The following is a 26,702-nucleotide window of genomic DNA, read 5'->3' as shown; positions in this document are numbered from 1 at the left end:
TCAAATCTGCTTCAGAAAAACTCTTGTAAGACCTGAAGAATCTGTCTGAAAGAGCCAATCACAGTCTAGAATGGTGGAGACCTGTTCAGGTAGGTCTACTGAAAATTCTATCCTTGGGGAGCTGTGTAAAACAATAGATTCCAAGGGCATCGGACCTGGAGGAGCGGTGTAAGTCAGCCTATGTGCCAAGTACTCCTCTAGGCTTAGGCTGCTTTGGAACCAAGGTTGAAGACACTGGAAATGCTGACCTCTTACTTTATCACAGTCTTTAGTCTTAGGGTACTTCTTGGTATGTATCAATCTTAGTGACCTACAAATCAAGGGGAGGGAGGCCTTTAAGTATCAAATTATTTCTGGTCAATGCCCTAGGGCTGAAGCCCTTACATATTTTACAGTCTATCAACAAATGAAGTAACACCCCAGCAAACCAAACTTCTAACTATGAAGATCCTGTGGTGGGATGTTATGTACACACATTCAGCATTTTTTTAAAGTTTGTCTGCTTATCCACAACTAGCTGAGAAACAATAGTGGCACTCAGCACACCTATTTAATGTACAAAAACTAAATACACGCCAAAATAAAAATCAAAACAATATTCAACCAGAACTCTAGTTAATAAACATTACTCTAACAATGTCTATAAAATCTTAAGTACACTTTCTAATAACACACAGCTAGTAACACTGAAAATATCCAAAAATATACAAATGTACAACTCTGCAAATCTTACCAAAGACACAGACAAGGCAGGAAATACTGTAAGGATAAGGGGTTCATATATATATTTTCTTAAGGAGAAACACTAGACAAGCTTAACGGCTCTAAAACTACTACATGACTAACAACTAGTTTGAGAAGAAAATATCTAAAGTTTGAAAAGAAGGGATAGAGCACTTAGCTCCACAAGAGACAAAGGAAATCTGAGGTAAACTGGAAGGTGCATCACAGAAGAGAAAATTCTTAAGGGGCTTAAGACTGGAACACTGATGTTTCCAGACCTGTATGCTAGAAAGGACAGACTGAATGAATAGGATCCAATTTAGTGGTGACCAACACAGGGCAACAAGGATTAGCATGGTGTTGCATGTTGATGCTTTCTGTAACACACTGGACATTAGAATAAGATGGGGAAAACATACAGAAGTCTGACCAGTCTCTCGGGGACTCTCCCACTGGAGGGATAAGGGAAAAAATGTTGCTGCACATGGTGTTGGTTAAGGAAACAAAGACATCAAAGAAAGGCTGTCCTCAGCAGTCAAAAATCTGATAAGCTACCACTGGATTGAGAGACCACTCATGAGGCATTAGGATAGTCCTGCTGAGCCTGTCCACAAAATAGTTGGCTTTCCCCAGAACACATGTTGCCTTCAGAAAGTGATATGAAGCAACTGCCCACTGCTAAACTCTCACTGACCCTGGTGGAAGAGTAACTGTCGTCCTACTGACAAACTGACAGAGGTGAGCCACCATCTCAAATAAGCCTTGCACAGCTGTGTCGTGACTTTGGGTGTTACAAGACGGAATGAAAACCGCATCCAATGGACCCCGAGTAGCCTCTTAAGTATACAAATGTAAAAGTGTGCATGAGGGACCATGACTTCACTTGAGGCTATCAAACCCAATACTGAAAGTAACAATAGAGATGGTGGAGACAGGTGGTTCAGAACACAATGGGTTAAAGCACTGAGTGTTTTGGACAGTCTCTGGCGGAAGGCTGACTGTACAACTTGTGTCTAGATGGATTCCAATAAATATTATGGACTGTATTAGAAGTAATCTTCACTTTTCATAGTTTACAGAGATACCGAAGGATAGGCAGAACTGCAATGAGTAGTGTTTGATATTAATAACAGATTCCTTGGTTGCAGTAGTGAAGAGTCAATCATCCAAATACAGGAACACGTGGATCCCACTAAATCTCAGGTGAGCTGTGACTACTACCATGCACTTGTTGAGCACCTGGGGGGGGTTGCTTTGATGAGACCAAAGGGGGAAGGGCTCAGAACTGATGACTGGCTCCTACATGGAAACACAGTAATCTCATGGATGTCTTTACTATCTTGATGTCAAGGCAAGTATCCTGCATATCTATTCAGCACATCTATTCATTTTCTTTCAGGAATGGCAAATTTGACTGCACAAAGACCATTTTAAGGGGTGTCTTTTGATGTGAAAATTTAGGCTGCTGGTATCTGGAATAGGCCTGAGGGTCCTTGTTCTTCTTTCGTATTACCAGAATCATGACCACCTCTGGTCTGGTGTTTACTTTTAGGAGAGAGTATTTCTCTTTTGGCCACTTTTTGTTGCTGGGATGGAAGGTCTGGAATTGGCCTGGTTTGGAGGGGTGGGAGATGGGGAAAAGGACTAATATAGCCTCTGGATATCATCTGTCACCCAAGAATCCTGCCTGATGACCAATGCAGTTGAATGGAGACAAACTTTCCCTAACTGCCTTCAGAGGGGAGCAGCCAAAGAAGGCTTCAGGGGCACTAGCTCTGTTTATCCAAAAAGGGCTCCAGGAATCTCAGAATCTGTGGATCACCTTGATCTATGTGTCTGCTACAACTGCCCGTTTGAGGTGGAGTCAGAGGAATGCAGATGGGGTTACCAGAACCATAAAGACTTTGGACCCCTTCTGATTCCTATTGTAGGACCTTTGAGGGACCTCAAATTTGAAGCCATTGGCAGACAAGAGATTTGCCTTCCTACTTGCAACTCAACAACTTTTCTTTCATTAAAGGATTAAATAAAGATGTAACACCATAAGGAGTATTCATAAAAGACACCACAAAAGCTGTTCGCAAAGTTGCAAAGGTGGTGTTAGGCATGACATATCATAGCAATATCTGTTGCTGCATCTTGGGACAATCCATCAGCAGCATCATCTAAAAACTGCATGAAGAGGATGGCAATGTTAAGCATAGTCCACTATGAACTGTCTTCTAGACTCTGGCATAGGTGGCCTTTGCAAGGAGTCCAAAGCTTGCTCCACTAAATCTTTGGAAATGTTTAATGTGTATATGGCATAATTCAGTGTTTTAAGGTCTAAAGTGCCTGAGGTAATAAGCACACTTCCTCATTCTGTCTACAGTCCTAGACTTTTTGATGGGCAGATGGACAGCAGTTGCATTGTCAGACAGCAACCTCTTGGTGGCTGCTGCTACAAAAAAAGAACTCTCATTAGGTTTCTTGGACTAGTGCTACCTATCCTAAGATGGGTAAAGAATTTTGTCAGGTTTTCTAGGGAAGGCGTCAGAAGAATCAAGTTTCTGCCATACCCTCCTGGTGCCCAAATCTGTCAGACATTTTACAGGGGGGAATCAACCTGGAGGTAGACACTGCACAGCAACAGGCCTCAAATAAAATCATATCATTATGAAATGGTGGGTCCATGGGCCATGATCCCTTCAGTCTCATCAATTACAATACCTTGCCAAATGCGGCGACTTCAGGAGGGGATGGGGACGGGGGGGCTATCGATCATCCAAGTAGGTGGTGGATGTCAGACTCTATAGAAGAGTCGAAGGGCCGCCTCCTGCATACTTTGTGGAGTAGCTTGCGGTGACTGCCCTTGGCTAAAGGACAATGAAGTAGGAACCGATGCTGACTTGACCAAAAGGGAGTCGGCAAAATTCTTGTTTTTTATTTTTGGATTTTGAGTAAAACGTTTGGAAGCACAGGAAGTCTATGGAAGGCATAAACAAACATTCCTGTCAACTGGAAAGACAAGGCATCTGTTCTCCAAGCCTGGGGGCAATGTATCCTTGTGCAATAGAGAGGGAACTGTTCGTTTTCTGAGGCGAACAATTTGATCTGTGGTGTACTCCATTTGTGGACTACGTCTAGAAAGACCCATTTGTTGAGCAACCATTTGTGAGGCCTTTCGCTGACCTGCTGAGGGAGTCTCCCAGGATACTGTCCTCAGAAAGAATGCATACTTTTTGATGGGAAATATTTACCATGATCGCTAGGTCCCAAGCAATCTGTGCCAAACTGCACAGCTAGTAAAATTTTGTCCCTCTTCGCTTAAGTACCACACTTCTGTATTGCCTCTGAATACCTTTACAGGACATGGTTTCCAGGGATGGGAGACTTGTAGGGCCTGAAGGAAAGCTTGCATCTCCTTCAGGTTGATGTGTTCTCTCCTGACACTGGAATTCCAGAAACCATGAACCTTGTGAGTCACTGTCCATGCTCCCCAAGACTTGTTGGAGATATCTGTGCGCTGCTCCTGACTTGAGTCTGCATCTTGAATGGCAGCCCTGGATTGAGACCCGCATGTGACACCCACTAAAATCTCACTTCTTAGTCATGGTATGAGGAGGATGTGTGTGTCCAGGGGAAGAGAGTGTTCAGACGATATGACAGCGGTGCTTGAAAAATGTATTTGTCTCGTGCACAGCCTGGTTAGTGGTACCACTGGAATGGTTGCCACATGTAACCTAGTGCTCTGAGAATCTCCCTTTCTGAGCAAATTTGGAGAGGTAAGAGGGACTGGAAGTTAGTTGTGAGGCACTGCACCTTCTCCCGGGGCAAGGAGGCTGGCATCTTTCTGGTGTCTAATTTGCAACCCAGGAAAACTAGGTCTTGACGGTCTGTAGGGAAGACCTTTTGAAATAGACAAGTGAACCTCGGTCGCAGGAGGGTGAGAGTGAGTCTGAAATGCAGTAAGTGTCTAAGGTGATGATATTCAGATTATCAAATTGTCTAGGTAAGGGAATATCTGAATTCCTAAAGTCCTGCAAAAGGTTATTTACCTGATCTAGGCACTTTGTGAAACCTCTAGAAGAAGCAGGAAGGCCAAAGGGGAAAGCAGAAAAAAATGAAAACGTAATGAGCCAGAAGAGAACCTCAGAAATTTCCTGCAAGACAGGTGTATAAGTATATGTAGGTATGCATCCACCAGGTCTGAAGACGCTAGGAAAGCCTGGGAAATGATAAAGGGAAGAAGGGCCTAGGGCCATTAGCCTAGTAACTTCCTATGATCCTATACGGAATCTGGATGATCGGATGAGAAACTGTAAATTCATCCCGGGGGGTTCCACCTGTGTCCCTCTTGGAAAGGGGGAATTGTTGCTGATCATGGAAATAAGGGTAGAACTTGGCTAGGCTATTACGGGTCTTAGGACTAATCAACCTAGTAACTTACTATGATCCTATGATGATGATCCTATGAAAAGTCTGAAAAAACAGCATTTTGAAAGTGGGTACCTTGAGGAAGGTACTGAGTTGAGAAAATTCCATTATAGGTCTCCACTGTCTTTCATGTAACCAGAAAAGTACAGTTGTGTACACTTACCATAAATGTAGATGTTAGAGTTTATTCAATGTTGCAGTCATCACACTTGGGTTATCTGCCTGCAGGTAGCTCTCAGCCTGCCTGAATACCAGTCTTAGTATTTCTGCGTTGGATGCTGTCGCTTCTTCTATGACGTCAGGTCATAAGGGGTATAAAAACAGGCAGCCGATGCCATTACATCAGTTTTTCTTGCCTCAAATGTCAGGAGCCCCCAAATAGGGAGCTAGTATATGGTGTGGAAACCACCACCAGTAAAAAGTAAATACCAATACCATCAGGAATAGACATAGAGAGGAGAAAGAGAAAAGCAGGGGCTGGAGGGAGGGAAACCAGGACTGCAACAGTGTTAAGTGTACACAACTGTACTATGTTCTTCATGTTTCACTGTTGCAGTCATCACACATGGGTTGATTCCCAAAGCTGAGGAAGGGTGGAGGCAGTCAAGAAGAGTTAGGGCTGGCTAGTAGGCCTTGTAAAACTGCTGTAGCAAATCCTGCCCTGGATTTGGAAAAGATAGGCAAGTGGTAATGCTTGGTGAAGGTGTGTACAGAACTCCAGGTTGCAGCTTCCAGACTGTCCCTGGTAGGGACTCCCCTGAGAAATGCTGCAGAGGTAGAAGTAGCCCTAGTGGAATGCGTTCTGACCCCTTGAGGGGTTGGCTTTCCATGGTGCTTGTAGCAGAAATGGATGCAGTGTGCTATCCATTTGGAAATGATTCATTTAGAAATGTCTTTGCCCTCTGCCCCTGTTGTAAAGCTGACTAGCAGCTGGTCAGATTTTCTGAAAGGCTTAGTCCTATCAAGGTAGGACCTGAGTGGTCTGTGCACGTCCAAAGAGTGCAGGATCCTTTCCCCTTTATTCTGCGGGTTAGGGAAGAAGGTTGGCAAATGGATGGATTGGTTTAGGGCCACACTGGACAACACCTTAGGCATAAAGGACGGGTTACTCCTGAGGGAACCCTGTCAGCATGGAAGATAACAAAGGGTTCCACAGCCATCAGTGCCTGTAGCTCAGACACTCTTCTAGCTGAAGTGATAGCTAGAAGCAAGGTTGTTTTCCAAGAAAGGAATTTTTAACTCTACTGAAGCAGCAGGTTCAAAAGGGGGAAAAGTGAGCTTTTCCAGTACAAAGTTAAAGTCCCAAGCAGTGGTGGGTGCTCTCCTTGGGGTCCTTAAGTTGTTAGCCTCTCTCAGGAACTGTTTGATAAGAGGTTGAGAAAAAAAGAGGTGGCTCAGTGTTGTAATGAGCCGAAATGACAGAGGCATGAATCTTAATGGAGAAGGATAGGCCTCTATGGAGTAGCTCTGCTAGGTAATCCAGGATAAGAGGTAAGGAGGGCACAGCTGTGTCCTTTCCTTTAGACTGAATCCAAGAACAATACCTTTTCCACTTTTCCACATAGGATTTCCTAGTACTAGGCCTTCTGGCTTTAAGAATGACGTCCAGCACCTGTTTACTTAGGGTTGCTGGTGGAGTATTTAAGGAATAAGCCAGGCTGCAAAATTTAGGGTTTGTAATTGTGGATGCAAAATCTGTCCCTCCTGCTGTGACAGCATGGGTAGGGGTCTGGTGCAGGTGCAGGGTGGCACTGTTGTCAGGCTGCGCAGGAGTGGGCACCAGTGCTGGCATGGCTAGCCGGGGGCAATCAGAAATGTCCTTGGCCTGTCTTCTTTTATCTTGAGTAGTACTCGAGTGAAGGGGCAGAGGGGGAAAGGCATAGACTGAGAGGTTTTCCCACTGAAAGAATAGGGCATCCATGTTCTAGGCTCTGCTGTGAGGGTTCCTGGTGCAGAATTTGCTTAACTGGTGGTTGTGGGGGGAGGCAGAGATCTCCACCTCTGGGGTCCCCCACCTCTGGATCAGGAGGTTAAAGGTGCTGGGCTCCAATTTCCACTCGTGTGGGTCTAGGAGATTTCTGCTCAAGTAGTCCCCCAGTGAATTTTGTTTGCCTGGTAGGAAATGAGCTCCACAGAGTCATGGCTAACCTGCAGAATGGGTAAGAATGGGTTCCCCCCTGCTTGTTTATGTACCACATCACTGTGGTGTTGTCTGTTTTTATCAGCAGTTGTCCTGGAAGGAGTAGGTATCTGAAAGCTGTCAAAGCATTCTGTACAGCTAGCATCTCCTTTTGGTGATGTGCAGGAGAATTTGGCTTGGGCTCCAGTGGCCCTGAATGTATTTGCCAGCCATGTGGGCGCCCCATGCATAGTCTAATGCATCTGTGGTCAGGGTTTGGGCGGAGTGGGGTAGAGTAAAATGCAGTCCCTTGTTGTGGTTGCATGCCTCTGCCCACCAAAGGAACTCTGCCTTCAGACAAGGTATGACAGGAATGACTGTATCCAGGTCCCAAGAATGTTGGCACCAAAGACTTAAGTACCACTGAAGTTTCCTCATATGCAGTCTTGCATATGGAATTAGCAGAATACATGAGGCCATGAACCCTAGGGCTTGCTGTATTTTTCCTGCAGTTAACTGGATTCTGGTGGCCATTTGCTTGAAGTAGTCTGTCAGATAGACTTGTTTTTATGAAGTGAGAAATGCCATCTGGGAAGTTGTGTCCAAGCTTGCTCCCAGGAATACAATTGTTTGACTGGGCACCAGTTGTGATAACATTTTGTTGATGGTGTACCCCAAAGAAGTGAGAAGGCTTTTTACAAATGCCAGGTGCTGAAGCAGCAATTCCTGGCTGTCCACCTGAATCAGGCAGTCGTCCAAGTATGGGTAAATTTGGATATTTCTCTGCCTGCAGTATGCAATGGCTGGAGCCAGGCATTTTGTGAATATTCTGGGCGCAGTAGATAAGCCAAAGGGAAGAGACTGATAATGCATAGATCCTGCCCTGAAACATAGATATTTCCTGCATGATTCCCTGATAGGGATGTGCAGATAAGCTTCTTTTAAGTCTAGGGTGACTAACCAGGCATCCTTGGCTAGCATAAGGAGAAGCTGTTGCAGGGTAAGCATCTTGAATTTTGGGATCACCAGAAAGGTGTTGAGAATTGAAAGATCCAGGATTGGGCGCCAACAGCCCTCTTTCCTGGGTACCAGGAATAGTGTGGAGTAGAAATCTTGACCCCTTTGTTCTACTTGAACTGGCTGAATAGCTCTGATGTTGAGCAGGGAAAAACATGGTTTTGAACCTCTGCCCACTGGGTTGGAAGAAGGTCTGGAAACCCACTTGGAGTTGACAGTGAATAGAAATAAAATTTGTACCCCTGGGATATAATGTTGAGGACCCATCAGTCCTGAGTGATGGACATCCAGTTTTTTGCATGAAGGGCAAATTTTCCTCCTAGGGGCACAAGCAATTGGGCAGGGCTGGGAGGTAGAACTGAGAAGTCATTGTGAACTTTTTCCATAGGGAGGTGTCTTACCACTCCCTGTTTTAGGGGTGGGAGCACTCCATTGCTTAGATCTCTGCATACCGAGACTGTAGTCTGGGTGGTCTGTTTCCCCTGGGTTCTTGTTTGGGAAGGCCTGGAGAGGGCTGGAAAGGACCAGTGCTTTGAAGGGCAATGCCTACTGAATCAAGGTGGTTGCACTTGTAAGAATTCTTTAACAGTTTGCATAGATTTAGCTTTTTCTTCCACCTTTTTAAGAACTTCTTCTGCTTTGGTGCCAAACAAAACGTCCTTATTTAAAGGAGCGTCTAGTAATTCGGATTTGACATGACCTGGCAAGGTCTGCTCCTTCAGCCAAGCATGTCTTCTCAGTACAGAGCCAGTGACTGCAGCCCTGCAAAATGCTTCTAGGGCATCAAAACCACACTGCAAAGTAAGCTTACTAACTTGGTTTGCAGAACGCATAAGCTCTTGCAAATCTTTATTTTCTGCACAATCTGGAAATATTACCATTTTTTGTTTTAATGAGATCCATAATATGTTGCTGGTACTTCAGCATGTGAAACTGGCAATTCAATGCCCTGATAAGAGTTGCAGAGGTATATAATTTCTTACCACATCTGTCTAAAGCTCTTTTTCTTTTATACTTAGAGCACTAAAGGACATTCCACATGTAAATTCTGGTCATTAAAACAATAGGCAGGATGCTTACTCCAGACTTTAAAGGAACAGACAAAGTAATTTTAATTTCAAAGGACCAACAAGAAATGATTAACTTAGCTTTCTTTACAGCAGAGGGCAAAGTTGCCACATTGTTTTAAGTTAATTTAACAGTATTTACAAATGATAGAATTATCTGCACAATTCTAGCAGCCTTCACCCATCTCTACCAGTCTTCACCCCCCCCCGCCAGAGAACTCAAGCTAGTTTTTCAAGTGACCCTTGAGAAACGCCGCTTGGTCTAACTATACATACCCCATTCCCTGTCTTGAAAGCTCATCTGCATTGGGATTGCTTCTCCCACTGTGGTGCTGCATTGACATATCATATACTTGCAACCCTATGCTCCATCTTAGCAACTTGGTATTTTGCTGGCTGTCTCTGTTTAACCATGTTAGGGGTTGTGATCTGTCATAACAGTGAATTTCCTTCCATACAGATAAGGCTGATGTTTTTGCAGTGCCCACACTATGGCTAGACATTCCTTCTTTACAGCTGCATAGCATTCCTCCCTGGGTTGGAGCCTAAGACTAAGATAAACCACTGGGTGCTCTTCCCCATCTGAAAAAATCTGGCTAAGTACAGCCCCCACCCCATGGTTTGAAGCCTCCACCTGCACAACAAATTATTTTCTGTAATCTGGACTGACTAACACAGGGGGTCCTCCCAAAGCTTCTTTAAGCTTCTGGAATGCCTGCTCACATGCTGGGGTCCACACTAATGTATCTGGCCTGTTCTTCCTTGTCAGGTCTGTGAGGTGAGCAGCTATGGTAGTATAACTGGAGGTAAAGTTTCTGTAGTACCCTGCTGCCCCTAAAAATGCCCTCACCTGCTTTTTAGTAACAGGTGCAGGCCATGCCTGAATGGCTTCCACTTTGGCAGGTTCTGGCCTTATCTTACCACTCCCCACTTTATGTCCTAGGTAGGAGACCTCCACCATACCCACCTGACATTTGCTCAGCTTAATGGTCAACCCTGCCCTCTGTGGTCTGTTCAGCACCTCCCTGACATGCTGAAGGAGCTCTGGCCAAGAATGGCTGTAGATGGGAATATCTAGGTAAGCAAGGGCAAACCCTCCTGCTCTTGCTAGGATATTATCTACCAGCCTCTGGAAAGTCGCTGGGGCATTCTTCATCCCAAAGGGCATCTTTGTGAACTCATACAAGCCAAAAGGAGTCACAAAGGCTGACTTCTCTCTAGCACTGGGAGTAAAGGGCACCTGCCAGTAACCCTTGGTAAGATAAATTGTTGTAAGATACTTAGCCCCACCCAGCTGCTCTAGGGCCTCATCTGTCCTAGGCATGGGGTAAGCATCCGACTCTGTGTGACTATTTAATTTCCTGTAGCCCACACAGAACCTGGTGCTGCCATCCTTCTTTGGCACCAGCACCACCAGGGAAGCCAAGGGACTGTTGGACTCTTGAATCATCCCTAGTTCCAACATCTCCTGTACCTCTTCCCTCAGAGTCTGTCTGACTCACTCAGGCACCCTATAAGGGGCCTGCCTAATAGGCTTTTGGGGTTCTGTATCCACCTGGTGCTGCAACAGGTGGGTACACCCTGGTTTCCCGGTGAACATGTCCCCAAATTCCTGCAACACTGCCTGGATTTTTTCGAACCTGAGTAGGAGATAGCTGCTGGGACATTGCTACCCCTTCCACTGAGGTGTCAGCCTGAGCATCCCTGAGGAGATCAGTCCCCAGATCTCCCTCAGACTCCTCCAGCAATCCACTGCAAATGCTCAGCACAAGGGCCTCCCTATCATGGTAAGGTTTCATCATGTTAACATGGTACAATTTGTGCTCCTGTCTTCTGCCTAGCAGTTCCCCCATGTAGTTAACATCACTTACCTTTCTTACCACCTTGTTGGGTCCCTCCCAAGCTGCTTGCAGCTTGTTGCGTCTGACAGAAATGAAAACTGTTTACATACCCTCTCAAACATATGAATGAAACTATCAAAATTATCCCCCCACTTTAAACTGCGGAAGAAATTTACTGATCTTTTCTGCTTCTGGGGTCCAGTTACTCCCTTTCCTATTACCTCCATGACTCTGGCGAAGAGTCAGCATCTCCTTCTCATGCTGCCTCTGCTTTTCTTTTTCCTCAGCTTGCAGACATAACAGTTTCTCATTCTCCTCAGCCTGTAAATGTTGCAGTCTCTCATTTGCTTCTAATTACACACACCTGGTCTCCAACTCAAGTCTCTTTAGCTCCAGCTGGATTTTTAAGCCCACTGAAGAAAGGTTGAGCTGTCCATTCTCTGAGGGAATTATATCTCCACTGCCAGTCTGATTGTCCTCCTGGTTGCTGTTTTCTGATGCAGCTGTAACCAAGGCTGCAATCAGGTCTGCCTTAGGATTCCATGCACCAGTCCCCTAGCCTGGCACATCTCCGCCAGCTGGCTCCTTGTCAGCTTTCCATACTATTCTGCTGACATGCTGCCTACTCACCCTGACTAACTAAGCTAACAAAAGAAATAAAACAAAACTGTGATCTGAACTCTGAGCATTCACTGCGTGGCTGTTTTAGAGTACAAAAACACCTTCAAAGCTCACTGTGCACAAGCTACAGATTCACTCTACCCACACCACTACAAGCCAATTAGTATTTGCCAACTAATTAATATGTGATGTGGATATCCCAATGCTGCCAAACAATTAATATGTGATGCCTGTGCCCTGGCCTAGCAATCAAGGAGCCTCAGTCCTCACCACTGACAACAGAGAGGGCATCTCATATATGAGGAAAGGATAACAAATACACACAGTAAAGTGCAATTTCCCTTAAGAGCACACAGAGATCACAGTCAGTCCATGGATGGTCACACCATTGCTCCCCAGATCCCCAATAAGACTCCCCACTGGCACAGCTATAGGGTCCAGATCTCAGCCTAGCTGGGCAAGCTAAAATCTCCAGCACCCTCTCTGACCAACCAGTGCTTCTTGTCCCTGCCCAAGTAGCTGACACACACACTTTGAGATAAGTTTATATAACCACACAGACACTCCTGGGGAAGGCTGGCACAGGTTCTCCAGCTGTGCCCTATTTACCCAGACTATATGGTAGTAATTACTGCCACCACCCACGCTCTGGAATTCCTGTCCGAAGGGGTAGGATTTTTGTCTGTAGTAGCCTTAATACCTTTAGGTCCCTGGGAAATGATCTCTGGATCAGCAGTACGATTCTTGAAAAGAAACTTGTGACAATCAGGTACTCGGTAGTACATGTCCGGTTTCCTAGGGGCCGGAGGTAAGGTGTCTGGATTCCAAGAAAACATTATCCACAACATCTAGGACAGGAGGAATAGCTAAAGGCCTGTGCTGAGGTAGCTCTAAAAATTCTCTGAGTCTCTTTTTGGACTGAGGATAGTCTTGGCATTCCCAATGGAAATGCTCTCTTAAAGTACTCAAGGTCTCATCAAAAGAGAAATCCTCTGGAGGGGAGGCAGAGGGAATGGATTCCTCTGCATCTGAATCCTCATAGGTTGATAAGGGCATATCCTGATAATTAGAAATGTCAGAGTCATCAGACTCCTGGTCTGTAGAATCTGAAGGCAACTGAATTCCTTGTCTCTTAGCAGGGGAAGGCTGGCTTCCCCTAATTAGCGTTATAAGGTCTTCAGCCATTCTAAGCATTTGTTTTTGTGGCATGGGGGCCTAAGCATGCGCTTTGGTCGTCAGTTTTCTAGGAGTAGTCCGTATTCTGGGCCTAAGAAACTCGGTAGCTTTGGCTAAAAAAGAAGTCGTCGGTTTGATTCGAATATCGGTAGGTCGGAAAACACCCTCATAAGCTGGTGCCTGCACAACAGCTCCAGACCCATCCAAGGTAGAGACATCCGCTGGTTCCATAGTCGAAGAATCATCTTTTGGCATACTGGACTCCAAACGGGTCTTAGCAGAGGCCTGCGAATCCACAGAAGTGGGCATCAGGGGCTGCAAAGGCACCTCACTGAGTACTGGTGGACTAGCGACTAGCTTAACGGAAGCGTCGCCGGCAGTTTTGGACCTATGCGGTCTGTCTCTGTCTTTATCCTTACATTTTGTGTAAGATCAGTAGTTGGATGGCTTACCAAAGCCATTTCAGAATACGGAGATCAAGAGCAATAGAATTTATCAACAAAAATAGCCCAATGATAAATGGTTTGGGCGTTAAACAAGGCACAAAACCGACAGAGAGGGATGTTGTGGTCTGGGCCTAAACAGGTGATGCGGTAAGAATGAAAATCTTTGTGAGGTATTTGCTTTCCACAGGCAAGACAATTGTTAACATTTTCTGACATCGGTTAGAGCAAGAAAAAAGGATCCCAAACGGGGTACTTAGCTTTAGAAGGTTTCAGGATTATCAACTCGAAAAACGAAAATTTCAGGTAGCGGCCGACGGGCACTTGCGAACTGCTTCTGTTTCGGGCTCCTCCTCGGCACGGAAGACTGATGCAATGGCGTCGGCTACCTGTTTTTATACCCCTGATGACCTGACGTCATAGAAGAAGCGACAGCATCCGACGCAGAAATACTAAGACTCTGGTATTCGGGCCGATTGAGGGCTACCTGCAGGCAGATAACCCAAGTGTGATGACCGCAACAGTGAAACACGAAGAACATCAGCCTGGTGCAGAATCCACTTCTGACAAACTGAGGGGGAACTGGCTTCATTGTGCCTTGGGTGGGCCCTGTAGGATGGGTGGAAGAAGGTGTAACTGGTTGTGGGGAGGAGGTAGAATGTAAGGAGGGAGTTCTTTCCAGAAAATTCTGTATCCTCATTTGACAAAGGTGTGTACCCACTTGTGTTGTGATCATCTCTCAATATGTAATAGAAAAAAATGAGCCTTTTGGAAAGGGGAGGGTAAGACTAATGGGATGGGGGCAGGCAGAAGACATTCACACTGACTTATTTGTGAAGGGAGGCCTACCAGGTCCACAGTCTCTTTCAGGTTTTTCTTGGATCCTTTTTCTGATTGCTTTCTTGTGTTTTAGACATGGCATATGCTTTCTTCTGACAAATAACTGGACTTTCCAGGGTAGTTTCTCTAGTACTAGGGCATAGAGCAAAGTCGAATTTGTCTGCAATCCTTCATAGTTTTGCCTTGGTCCTACAAGGTCTTGAATAAGCTAGATGTCTGTGGTCCAAACAAAAGATCCCCATCAACAGAAATCTTCAACGGGAGGCTGTGTGTGCAGCCATGAATATTTCTTTAATAACTGAGACAGTAACAGCTGGTAAGGAGGAGGCCTCAGCAGCATCACAGCTGTGTTTTATTCTATGCCAAGTAACCTGAGTTGCCTGAGCCACTAAAGACATAACTTGTTCAAAATCTGACACTTTCATGTCAGTAACAGCCTACTTCAGGTTGCCAAGGATAGACAAAAGATACATGGCAAGAGAGTCTGCAATTAATGGCCCTGAAGACCATGGTATTGGAAGCATATATCTTTTTCCTCACTTCTCCATGGACCTACTGTCCTTGTCTGAGGGATGGGCATTAGAAGAAGGCAAGAGCTTAGATGGCTTATCTGAGGTTAAAAAAACGTCTGAAGGATCAGCAATTGGATTCCTGAAATAGGAGTTCATCTGGACCTTATCAGGCCTCATGGGGGCCAGAAGCTGAAAGTCAGGTGGAAAGGGCACAGATGTAAAAGCATCAAGGAAGGTCTCCAGGAGTGGAAGGAAAGGAGTAGCAGCTGGAGAGCCAATTCTAAAAGTTTGTAGTATATTTTCTGAAAATCAGAGATTTGTTCAGAATCCCACTCAAAAGGTTTTATCATACTCATAACAGTCACCCCAAACGATGACTCTTCCATAGGGGAACCAAGGGAGAGGGAGTCCAAATTATCTAAAGGCACCTGTCTAGGTGACTGAATTTGAAAGGAGTATGCTAGGGTATGTGCGAGGACTACAGAACAGACATATCACCATGTCAGGTATGGAAATAAGTTACATAAGGAAAACTGGTGGTAGAATGCAGAAGTCCAGGAAGGGATCAAACGATGGACCAGGCTAGGAAGAATACCGGTTAGCTAACAAGCTCAGAAAGGAGTTGTAACAACAAAGAACAAGGCATCAGAGGCACTCTACCAGCTTCTGGAAAGTAAGCATCAGAGGCACTCTACCAGCTTCTGGAAAGTAAGTCAGTAGATGGCACAAAGAAACTATATCAGGTTGCAAGGCAAAGGCAGAAAGATAAAGACGACAGTCAGACACTCTTCATAAGGGATCCAGTCCACACGATATCAAAGATAGATGGAAAGGAGTGCTTCCAGCAGCTTCTGAATGAAGAAACCCCCACAGAAGCTGTACTGCCCCAGACACAACATACAATGATAGACAAGGAGGAGCCCACCATAAAAGAACAGCACTAAGGAAAATGAAGTCAGGGAAAGCAGCAGGCAAAAATGAGGTCATAACAGATATGATCAAGATGCTGGGTCAGATAGGGGAGAAATGACCCTGATGGTACTCACAGCAATGTGGAGAGGAAGGCGTGTCCTAGATGACTGGAGAATAAGCATACTAGTGCTAGTGCTTAAGAAAGTATTAGTTGTGCAAAATCTTACCACAACCACAGATGTCCCTCTCTTCACTGCTGCAATACTCTTAACATGAGGGATTCCCCGCCTAGGGAGGCTCAATGTCCAAACAATATACCAAAGCCTTTTACTACCTACAGTACATTGTACATATGCTCCGCATGTATGTAGGGCATAAAAGCAACATCCAGTCGTACCATCTTCAGGACTGAATGCCCCAGTTGGAACAACAGTCCAAGGAAAAGAAAAGAAAAGTTGCTAACAGTACACCCAGAAGAGAGAAAAGACCAGGGGGTAGATGACAGGGATTGAACACTGCAACAGTGAAGAGAAGGACATCTATTGTTATGGTAAAATTTTACACAACTATACTACGTTGTTCTATTCTACTACTGCAGTACTCTTAACATGAGGGAGAATGCCAAAGCTCAGGAAGAAACTTGGGAAGAGGAAGGACCCACAGAGCTCTCTAGAAAGTCATGAAGGATGGCCCTAGCAAAACCAGCTCTAGCTCTGAAAATCTCATCCAACTTGTAGTGTTTGGTAAAAGTATGCACTGACATCCACACAGCTGCCTCAAGAATGGAGTTAGTGTCCAACCCCTTGAAAAAAGCACCAGAAGAAGCCACAGCCCTAGGAGAAAGAGCCTAAACAGAGAAAGGAAGAGTTTTACCATGATAAACATAAAAAGAAATTGCTTTAGAAATCCAAGAAGAAACAGCCAATTCTAAAGACCTGGGATGAAAAGAAACAAAAAGCTGATCACATTTCCTGACAGCCTTAGTCTTATCCAAATAAAATTTGAATTGTGTATGCACGTCGAAGGCATACAGTACCTTCTCACTAAGAGATTGTGGAGCAAGAAAAAAAATGGTAAATGAACAGACTGATTAAGTGACAACTCATTCACCACCTTGGGCATAAAAGAAGGATTAGTATGCAAGGACACCCTGCCCTTATGAAAAACCAAAACAAAAGGAGGAAAAGCCATAAGGGCTTGAAGCTCAGACACCCGTCTGGCTAAAGTAAGGGCTAACAACAAAACATTTTTCCAAGAGCAATGTTGCAAGGAAGCTGAAACCGCAGGCTCAAAAGGAACCACAGTAAATTTTTCCAAAACAAAATTAAGATCCCAGGGAAGATAAACAGGCTTCCTGGGAGGTCTAATATGTAGGATGCCTTTAAGAAATTGTTTTGCCTCAAACCTAAACGCTAAAGGAGGAGATAAAGGCAGACAAGCACAGATTGCTGATAACTGTGACTTGACAGAGGAATAAGCCAACCCAGCACTGAGCAATTCATACAAACAATTGAACATCTAAAGACAGTGGATCCAGGTTATGTGAAAGACACCAGACAGAAAACCTCTTCCATTTGGATATGTAGGATTTCCTAGTACTGGATTTCCTGGCCTCTTAGAGAACCCTATGCACATCCTCAGAAAAAAAGGTGACTATAAGGAATCAAAATCCTATCACCCACAGAGTCAGTTGAAGAGTGGACAGGTGGGGATGGATTAGAGATTCTTTGTCTTGTGTGAGTAGGTCCACCCTGTGAGGTAACTTGTGATGACTGCTCTTGGCTAAAAGGAGAGGAGGGATCCAATGCTGTCTTGGCCAAAAGGGAATTACCAGCAAGATTTTGGGTTTGTCCTGTTGAATCTTATACAGAACATTTGGAATGAGAGGAAGGGGGTAATGCATACAGAAAAGTACAGTTGTGTACACTTACCATAAATGTAAATGTTAGGAGTGCATTCACTGTTGCAGTCATCACATGTGGGTTATATCTGCTGTGGTAGCCCTTGGCTGGCCCAAATACCAGAGTCAATGTTTTTCTACGTTGGCTGTTGTTGCCTGCAGTCTGACGTCAGTGCTATAAAGCAAGGCAGCCGATGACATTACATCAGTGTTTCTTGCCCTAACCCGTCAGAAGTACAAGGAAATATGGTAAAGTGGTCCTAGTGGCTAAAAGTCAACGTGGGAAGCTTATGTCCCCCTAGGGAAAGAGGATATAAGGCAGAAGGAAGGAGGGAAACCAGGACTGCAACAGTGAATACACACAAACATCTACATTTATGGTAAGTGTACACAACTGTACTATGTTCTTCGTGTTTCACTGTTGCAGTCATCACCTGTGGAGAGGATTCCCAAAGCTGAGGAGAGGGGTGGAAGGACAGGTTAGAGCCCTAGGCATGGGTCAGCAAGCCCTGCAGAACTGCAGAGGCAAACCCTGCCCTAGACTTGGAGAAAAGAGATAGGTGGTAATGCTTTGTAAAGGTATGGACAGAGATCCAGGTGGCAGCTTCTAAGATGTCCCTGGTGGGGACTCCTCTGAGGAATGCTGTGGAAGTGGAGGCTGCCCTAGTGGAATGGGTATGAATAGACTTAGGGGGTGATTTCCCCTACAGTCTGCAGCAGAAATGGATAGTGTGATATCCATTTGGAAATGGTTTGCTTGAAAATGAGCTTCCCCTCTGCCCCTGTGGCAAAGCTGACAAGAAGCTGGTCTGTTTTTCTGAAGGGTTTAGTATGGTCCAGGTCACGTCTAGTGAGTGCAGAATTCTTTCCCCCTTGTTCTGAGGGATGGGAAAGAAGGTGGGCAGATGTATAGCCAGGTTGAGGGTCACATCAGATACCACCTTGGGCATAAAGGAGGGGTTAGTCCTCACAGAGACCTTGTCTGCATGGAAAATGATGAAGGGCTCAACGGCCATAAGTGCCTGAAGTTCTGAAACCCTTCTGGCTGAGGTGAAAGCTAGTAGGAAAGCAGTCTTCCAGGAAAGGTATTTCAACTTTGCTGAAGCAGCAGGTTTGATTGGAAGTAAGGTTAATTTTTCTAAGACATAATTCAGGTCCCAGGCTGGCATGGGTGGCCTTCTTGGGGGGGTCTGACATTAGAAGCCCCTCTGAGGAATTGTTTAATCAAAGGATGTGAGAAGAGGGGTTGTTCTGAATCAATAGGAGCTGAAATGGCTGAGGGATGGATTTTAATAGAAGAGAAAGAGAGGCCACTGTTGAGTAACTCGGTTAGATAGTCCAAGAGAAGAGGGATGGAAGGTTGTGAGGTACTGGCCTCTCTGGACTGGCTCCAGGAGCAGAATTTTTTCCATTTCCCTGAGTAGGATTTTCTAGTGCTGTGCCTTCTGGCCTCTGTGATAATGTCTAGGACCTGTCTGCTTAACAGGGACCCTTTGTTTGCTATTAAAGTATTAGCCATGCTGACAGATTGAGAGTCTGCAAGTCAGGGTGCAGCAGCACCCCCCCCCCCATCTGGGTCAAGAGGTTAGAGATCAGGGGAAGCTGCCTGGAGGGGCTGTAATGTCAGGCTGCGCAGTAAGGGGTACCAATGCTATCTGGGACAATCTGGAGCAATGAGGATGGCCTTTGGTCTTTCCTCCCTTATTTTGATCAGTACCTTGGGAATAAGAGGCAGAGGAGGGAATGCATACACAAAGAGGGAGTTCCAGGGGAAAGTCAAGGCATCCATCTTCCACGCCAGGTGGTGATACTCCCTGATACAGAATTTTTCCAGCTGGTGGTTGTGGTACGAAGCAAAGAGATCCACCTCCGGAGTTCCCCACTCCTGAGTGACTTGCAGAAAGATTTTTCTGTGGAGCTGCCACTCGTGGGGGTCCAGTAAGTTTCTGCTTAGGTGGTCTGCCAGGGTGTTGTTGAACCCTGGTAGGTACTGGGCAATTAGGTGTAGACCATACCTCCCAACCCTACAGAATTTCTCGTTTTTTACTGGTTTTGAGGTCCAAATAACTGGGTGCCACGATTCCCGAGTGGCACCCCTTTATTTCAGAGTTTCCCGGCTCTTTTTTGAAATTGTCGGACTTTTGAGCTGATGTCATCACGTGCATGATGACGTCAGCTCCGTGAATAGCCTGCCAGCCTGTCGGATTTGAGCTCGAGGACATGTGAGCATTTCTGGCTATATTTGAATGGAGAACTTTGCGAGGGAATTACAAACTGGAACTGCTGCAACAAGGGAAGGGAATATGTATTTATTTCCTGAACTGCAGCAGGCTGCTGCCAGGTGAGTGAGTCCGAGAGAAATGAGCTCTCTACATTGTTTATGTATTGCTATTTGGACTTGCACCATTTTTATTTTATGCCCGGGAGAGCTGCATTCTTATTTTCTGTCCGCACATCCTGCCTTCCCCTTCCAAGTAAGGTTAAAAAAAAAATTGAATTACGTCCAAGGTTTTCTTTGGGCTCGCTGGTCCAACAGATACGAGAGCTGCATATTTTTAAGTTTATGTGGAAACTGTGTGTGTATTATATGTCCAAGCGAAATGAGAACTGCATTGTTAATATTATTTTATGTCTGGGAGAGCTGCATTCTTATTTTATGTCCGACAGAAACGAGCTATCTGCATATTCTTATTTTATGTGAGAACTGCATTCTTATTTAATGTCCAAGTTTGACAGAAACAAGCTGCATATTCTTACTTTATGTCCGACAGCATATTCTTATTTTATGTGACAGCTCTTTTGTTTGTAGTCAGATTTCTGCAACAGTGACAAGAAGACAGCTAACTAGGGGAGGCAGGTCTAAGTGCTAACAAGAAGTTGTTTTTTGCATCTTTAAATCTATATTCTATTCACCTTTTATTTATCTGTTAGGCAGTGTGGTTTTACTGCATGCCTGGCCTGAAAACCCATGCAAGCTTTCCATGTGTGTAGTAGTGTTTTTTCATTTTTTTTTTTTTTTTTAATTTATAGTTTGACCTGTATTCAAACTGTACAAGAGAATTAGCTATTAGTGCTTCAGGCTTTTCACATGCAATGTGAGACGTCTGTTGCTGAAATATTTGGCTTTATGTGACAGTCAACATTGAGAGGTACGTTCTGGTTACATTTTGTGTTTAATATTTTGTCTGTTCTTCAATTAGCATTTGAATGTTGGTATCCCACAATTCCATAGGAGTGGGTAGGGTTACATAATTATGTATGCAACTTTTATGTTAATTAGCATACAGATTTATACCTACTTTTCATGGACCTTCGTCCAGATTTTTGATGTTTCCAAGTTGAGAAGTATGGTGTAGACCCATGGTGGCAGCTGTCAGCCAGAGGTTCATGGCTATCCTGCACAGAGGGTAAGATTGGATCCCTCCCTGTTTGTTGATATACCACATCACTGTGGTGTTGTCTGTTTTGATAAGGAGAACCCCTGGCCTGACATAGGGTTTGAAGGATGTCGGAGCCTTTTGTACTGCCATCATTTCTTTCTGACTGATGTGTAAGGGTAGGTGCTGGGCATCCCAAAGACCTTGGGTGCATCTGCCTACTAGGTGAGTGACCCAAGCAATGTCTGAGGCGTTGGTGGTGATGGTCTGGCCAGAAGGGTGGAGAATGAAGGGAAGACCCTTGTTCTTGGCACAGGCCCCTGCCCACCAGAGAAACTTGTCCCTTATACAGGGGATCAAGCAGGAGAGCAGTCTCTAGAGGCTGACAGTGCTGACACCAAAGGTTCTTTAGATACCACTGAAGTTTCCTCATGTGAAGCCTGGCCACAGAAATTAGAAGGATACAAGATGCCATGTACCCAAAGGCTTGCAAGAACTTCCTCGCAGTGAGGTGACTTCTGGAAGTCAGCTGGGTAGAGTAGAGAGGAAGGAAGCTCTGCTTTTCTGGGGATAGGAAAGCCATTTGGGATACTGTGTCTAGCAGTGTTCCCAAGAAAATGATCTTCCTGGAGGGTGCTTGCTTTGAGTTCTTCTTCTTGATGGTGAACCTTAGGGAAGTTAGGAGGGTTTTGACAAAGGGAAGGTCCTGCAGCAGCTTTTCTTTGCACTCTGCCTGAATGAGGCAGTCGTCCAGATAAGGGGAAATCTGTATATTTCTCTGTCTGCAAAATGCTATGGCCAGGGCTAAGCATTTGGTGAATACTCTGGGTGCAGTAGACAAGCCAAAAGGTAGTGCAGAGAATGTACAGTTGTGTACACTTAGCATAAATGTAGATGCTTGAGTGTATTCACTGTTGCAGTCATCACATTTGGGTTATCTGCTTGCAAGTAGCAGTCAGTCGGCCTGATTATCAAAGTCTTGGGTGATGCCTCGGTTGCTGTCTCATCTTCCATGACGTCAAGTAGTCAGGGGTATAAAGCATGCAGCCGACAACATTACATCAGTTTTTTCTTGCCCCAGATGCCAGGTGCCCCCATAATGGGAAGCAAATATATACAAGGTTACACCTCCAACAAAAAGAAATACACCAGAAAGCTTTAAGCATAGTAAACAAGAATAGAAATATAGTCAACAGAAGTCAGGGGGCTGGAGGGAGGGTAACCAGGACTGCAACATCGAACATCTACATTTATGTTAAGTGTACAAAACTGTACTATGTTCTTCATGTTTCACTGTTGCAGTCATCACATTTGGGTAGATTCCAAAAGCTAAGGATGGGAGGAGGCAATTAGATAGCATTAGGACCAGCTAATAAGACTCTGCAAGACTGAAGTGGCAAAGCCAGCTCTAGATTTAGAAAAAATTGGCAAGTGGTAATGCTTGGTGAAGGTATGTACAGAACTCCAGGTAGCAGCTTCTAGGATGTCTCTGGTAGGGACACCTCTGAGGAAGGCTGTAAAGGTAGATGTTGCCCTGGTGGAATGAGGTCTTATCCCCTGTGGGGTAGGTTTTCCATGGTGCTTATAGCAGAAATGAATACAATGGCCTATCCACTTAGAAATGGTTTGCTTTGAAATGGCCTTCCCCTTCTGCCCCTGCAGCAAATGCAACCAGCAGCTGTTCAGATTTCCTGAGAGGCTTAGTCCTGTCCAAGTAAAATCTAAGTTGTCTCTGCACTCCCAAGGAGTGCAGTATTCGTTCCCCCTTTGTTCTGTGGATTAGAAACAAAGGTTGGCAAATGAATGGATTGATTAAGAGCCACAATGGATACCACCTTGGGCATAAAGGAAGGACTGGTCCTGAGGGACACCCTGTCCGCATGAAAGATGATGAAAGGCTCCACTGCCATGAGGGCCTGTAATTCAGACACCCTTCTTGCTGAAGTGATGGCTAGAAGGAAGGCTGTTTTCCAAGAAAGGAATTTCAACTCTGCATTTGCGGCAGGCTCAAAGGGAGGTAGAGTGAGCTTTTCCAATACAACGTTAAGGTCCCAAGCTGGAGAAGGGGCTCTCCTGGGTGGAGTTTTTGGCCCCTCTGAGGAATTGCTTCAGCAGTGGATGAGAGAAGAGGGGTGATTCAGTATTATAATGTGCTGAAATGGCCGAGGCATGAATTTTGATGGAAGAAAAGGAAAGGCCCTTGTGAAGCATTTCAGTTAAGTATTGAAGAATATGTGGTAAATTGGGCACTGTTGTGCCCATCTCCTGAGTTTGGCTCCAGGAACAGAATCTTTTCCATTTTTCAGCATAGGATTTTCTAGTACTAGGCCTCCTTTGCCTCCAGAATGACATCCATTACTTGCTTACTGAGGGATGGTAACGGGGAGATCAGGTAATTAGCCAGGCTGCAAGGTTCAGGGTTTGAAGCTGTGGGTGCAGAATCTGGCCCTCCTGGGACAGCAGGCCAGGTGTCTGAGGCAGGTGCCATGGTTCCAGCAGTGACACACTGCACAAGAGGGGGTACCAGTGTTGACGTGGCCAGTCTTGTGCAATCAGTATTGTCCTTGGTTTGTCCTGTTTTATCTTTAGTAGCACTTTGGAGAGGAGAGGCAGAGGGGGAAAGGCATAAACTGATTCCACTTTCCAAGCTTGTCTGTGGGGAGTCCTTGTGCAGAATTTGTCCAATTCGTAGTTCTGAGGGAAGGCAAACAGGTCTATCTCTGGGCTCTCCCATTTATTTCTCAACATGTTGAATATCTTTGGTTCCAGTTTCCACTCGTGTAGGTCCAAATGATTTCTGCTTAGGTCGTCTGCCAGTGCATTTAGCTTGCCTGGCAGGAATTGAGCTTGTAGCTGCATTTGGTAGCTCAAGGCTGTGTTCCACAGAGCCATGGCTAGTCTGCAGAGGGGATATGAGTGGGTTCCCTCCTGCTTGTTTATGTACCACATAACCGTGGTGTTGTCAGTCTTTACCAAAAATTGTCCTGGAAGAATGTGGTCCTTGAGGGCTTGTCAGAGCATTCTCTACAGCTAACATTTCTTTTTGATTTATATGAAGGTGCATTTGACTTGGGTTCCATTTGCTCTGAATGCACTGCCCTGCCAAGTGAGCCCCTCATGCACAGTCTGATGCATCTGTTGTTAGGGTTTGGGCAGCAGGAAGGTAGAGTGAATGGCAGTCCCTTGTTTTGGTAGAAGACCTCAGCCCACCACAGGAACACTATCTTTAGACAAGGTATGATAGGAATCATTGATTCTAGGTCCTGAGAATTTTGATACCATAGGCTTTTTAGATACCACTGTAGTTTCCTCATATGCAGTCTTGCATATGGAATTAGTAGAATGCAGGAGGCCATGAACCCCAGGGCTTGCAGTATTTTCCTTGCAGATAGCTGGTTCATTGTGGCCAGTAGTTTGAGGTAGGCTGTGAAATGAACTTGTTTCTCTGGCGTGAGGTAGGCCATCTGGGAAGTTGTATTCAAGCTTGCTCCCAGGAATACAATTTGTTGGTAGGGTACTAGATGTGATTTCTTTTCATTTATGGTGTACCGCAGAGAAGTTAGTAATTTATTTACAAATGCCAGATGACTTAATAGTATGTCCTGGCTTTCTGCCTGAATTAGACAATCGTCCAGGTATGGGTATATTTGAATATTTTTTTGCCTGCAAAATGCAATGACTGGAGCTAGGCACTTTGTGAATACCCTGGGCGCAGTAGATAAGCCAAAGGGCAGTGCAAAGAAAGTACAGTTGTGTACACTTACCATAAATGTAGATGTTCGAGTGTATTCACTGTTGCAGTCATAACATTTGGGTAATCTGCTGGCAGGTTGCCCTCAGTCGGCCTGAATAACAAAGTCTTGGGTCCTGTGTCGGTTGCTGTCTCCTCTTCCATGATGTCAGGAATATAAAACATGCAGCCGACGCCATTTTAATCAGTTTTTCTTGCCCCGGATGTCAGGTGCCCCCCAAATGGGGAGCAAAATTATATGTATAAACAGTAAATATATAAATGCACCTCAGATACAAAAAAATTACCTTCAACTAAAAGCAAATACACCACAAAGGCTTTTGAGTATAGTGAAGGAAAGAAAAGGTACAGAAAAGGGGGCTGGCGGATGGGTAAACTGGACTGCAACAGTGAATACACTCGAACAGCTACATTTATGGTAAGTGTGCACAACTGTACTATGTTCTTCGTGTTTCACTGTTGCAGTCATTACATTTGGGTAGAATCCCAAAGCTACGGATGGGAGGATGGAGCTAAACAGCATTAGGAGCAGTTATAAGGCCCTGCAGGACTGCCCTGGATTTAGAGAAGAGAGGTAAATGATAATGCTTTGTGAACGTATAAACTGAGCTCCAAGTAGAAGCTTCTAGAATGTCTCTGGTAGGTACCCCTCTGAGAAAAGCTGCTGAAGTAGAGGCAGCCCTGGTGGAATGGGATCTGATCCCTTGGGCATAGGTTTACCATGGTGCAAGTAGCAGAAATGAATGCAATGGCTTATCCATTTAGAAATAGTCTTCTTTGATATCGCCTTCCCCTCTGATCCTGCAGCAAATGCTACCAGTAGTAGTTCAGATTTTCTTAGAGATTTTGTCCTGTTTAAGTAGAATCTTAGCTGTCTGTGTACATGAAAATGGATAGAAAGGTATATGCAATGGCCCAAAGGTCCAAATCGAGATGAAAAACAGCAATGTATAGCAAAACAGGACAGGACCACCACAATAATCACAAAAAATATAGATTTAATGTTCTAAAAACAAAGATGAGTGCTTTCGCGTACCAACAAGCACGCTTCTTCAGATCTTACAAGAACAATCCATCTCATCACCTTATATACTCTCATGTAGACATTAAGAACCATTAAAAACAATCATTCAATTAATCTCTATAATCCAATTTAATAAAACAGTTAATTAGTTGTCTATTTGAAATATATACTTATGGCAGAACCATCTGTTACATCAAAACATATACTAAAACTCTATCTAATCACTCTATATCTATGAATATAGAATATGTTATATCAAATATACTATAAATAAATCACAAACATAGAGAAAACAAGATAAAGCCATGCTAGGTAAATAAATAATAATAATAGTTGAAATATATACATATGTATCTAAAAGTAAAAATTATAAATTTTTTTCTTCCTTCATATACGGGAAATGTATATATATGTATATAATTTTCATAACCTATTCTGTTAAATTCATTTACGTGATCGTGCTAATACTGGTTTTATACTCACAAAATTATTTAAACCAAGATGCATATGTGCACGCAATTTAAATATCCAACGTAACTCTGTCAGTTCAAGATAGTTCGTTTTATCACCTCCCCCTTTCATTTTCAGTTACCAATTGTAGCACTCTGAAACTAAAATGATGATCTCTCTCTATAGCTATATGTTTTGCAAGTGCATTTTGTTGATTAGATAGTTTTATATCATATACATGATTGTATATTCTATCTTTTAGTCTCCTTGATGTCATGCCCACATAAAAACAAGGACAAGAAGTACATGTTGCGAGATATATCAAATTACTAACATTGCATGTAGCATAAAATATAGGTAAAAACTTGTAATCTAGGACAAGGTGACGAACAATTGTGTATCTGTTATTTCTTTACACATTACATCGACCACAAGGGAACGTGCCAAAATCTAGCTTTTTCTTACACTCTTTCTTCTTAATATTAGTGTTGTGATCTATACATAAAAGTCTCT

General features: G+C 44.4%; 1 protein-coding gene across 6 annotated transcripts in view; it reads right to left on the bottom strand.

Annotated features, from left to right (window-relative positions):
• PUM1 (pumilio RNA binding family member 1) overlaps positions 1–26,702 on the bottom strand; it is a 3,075,948-nt gene that overhangs the window by 2,555 nt on the left and 3,046,691 nt on the right. The window lies entirely within an intron of this gene.

The sequence above is a fragment of the Protopterus annectens genome, chromosome 1.part1, assembly GCF_019279795.1.
Source record: "Protopterus annectens isolate FY-2018-M chromosome 1.part1, PAN1.0, whole genome shotgun sequence".
NCBI lineage: Eukaryota > Metazoa > Chordata > Ceratodontiformes > Protopteridae > Protopterus > Protopterus annectens.
The sequence above is the reverse complement of the archived record's forward strand: the minus strand, read 5'-3'. Positions and strand labels throughout refer to the sequence as shown.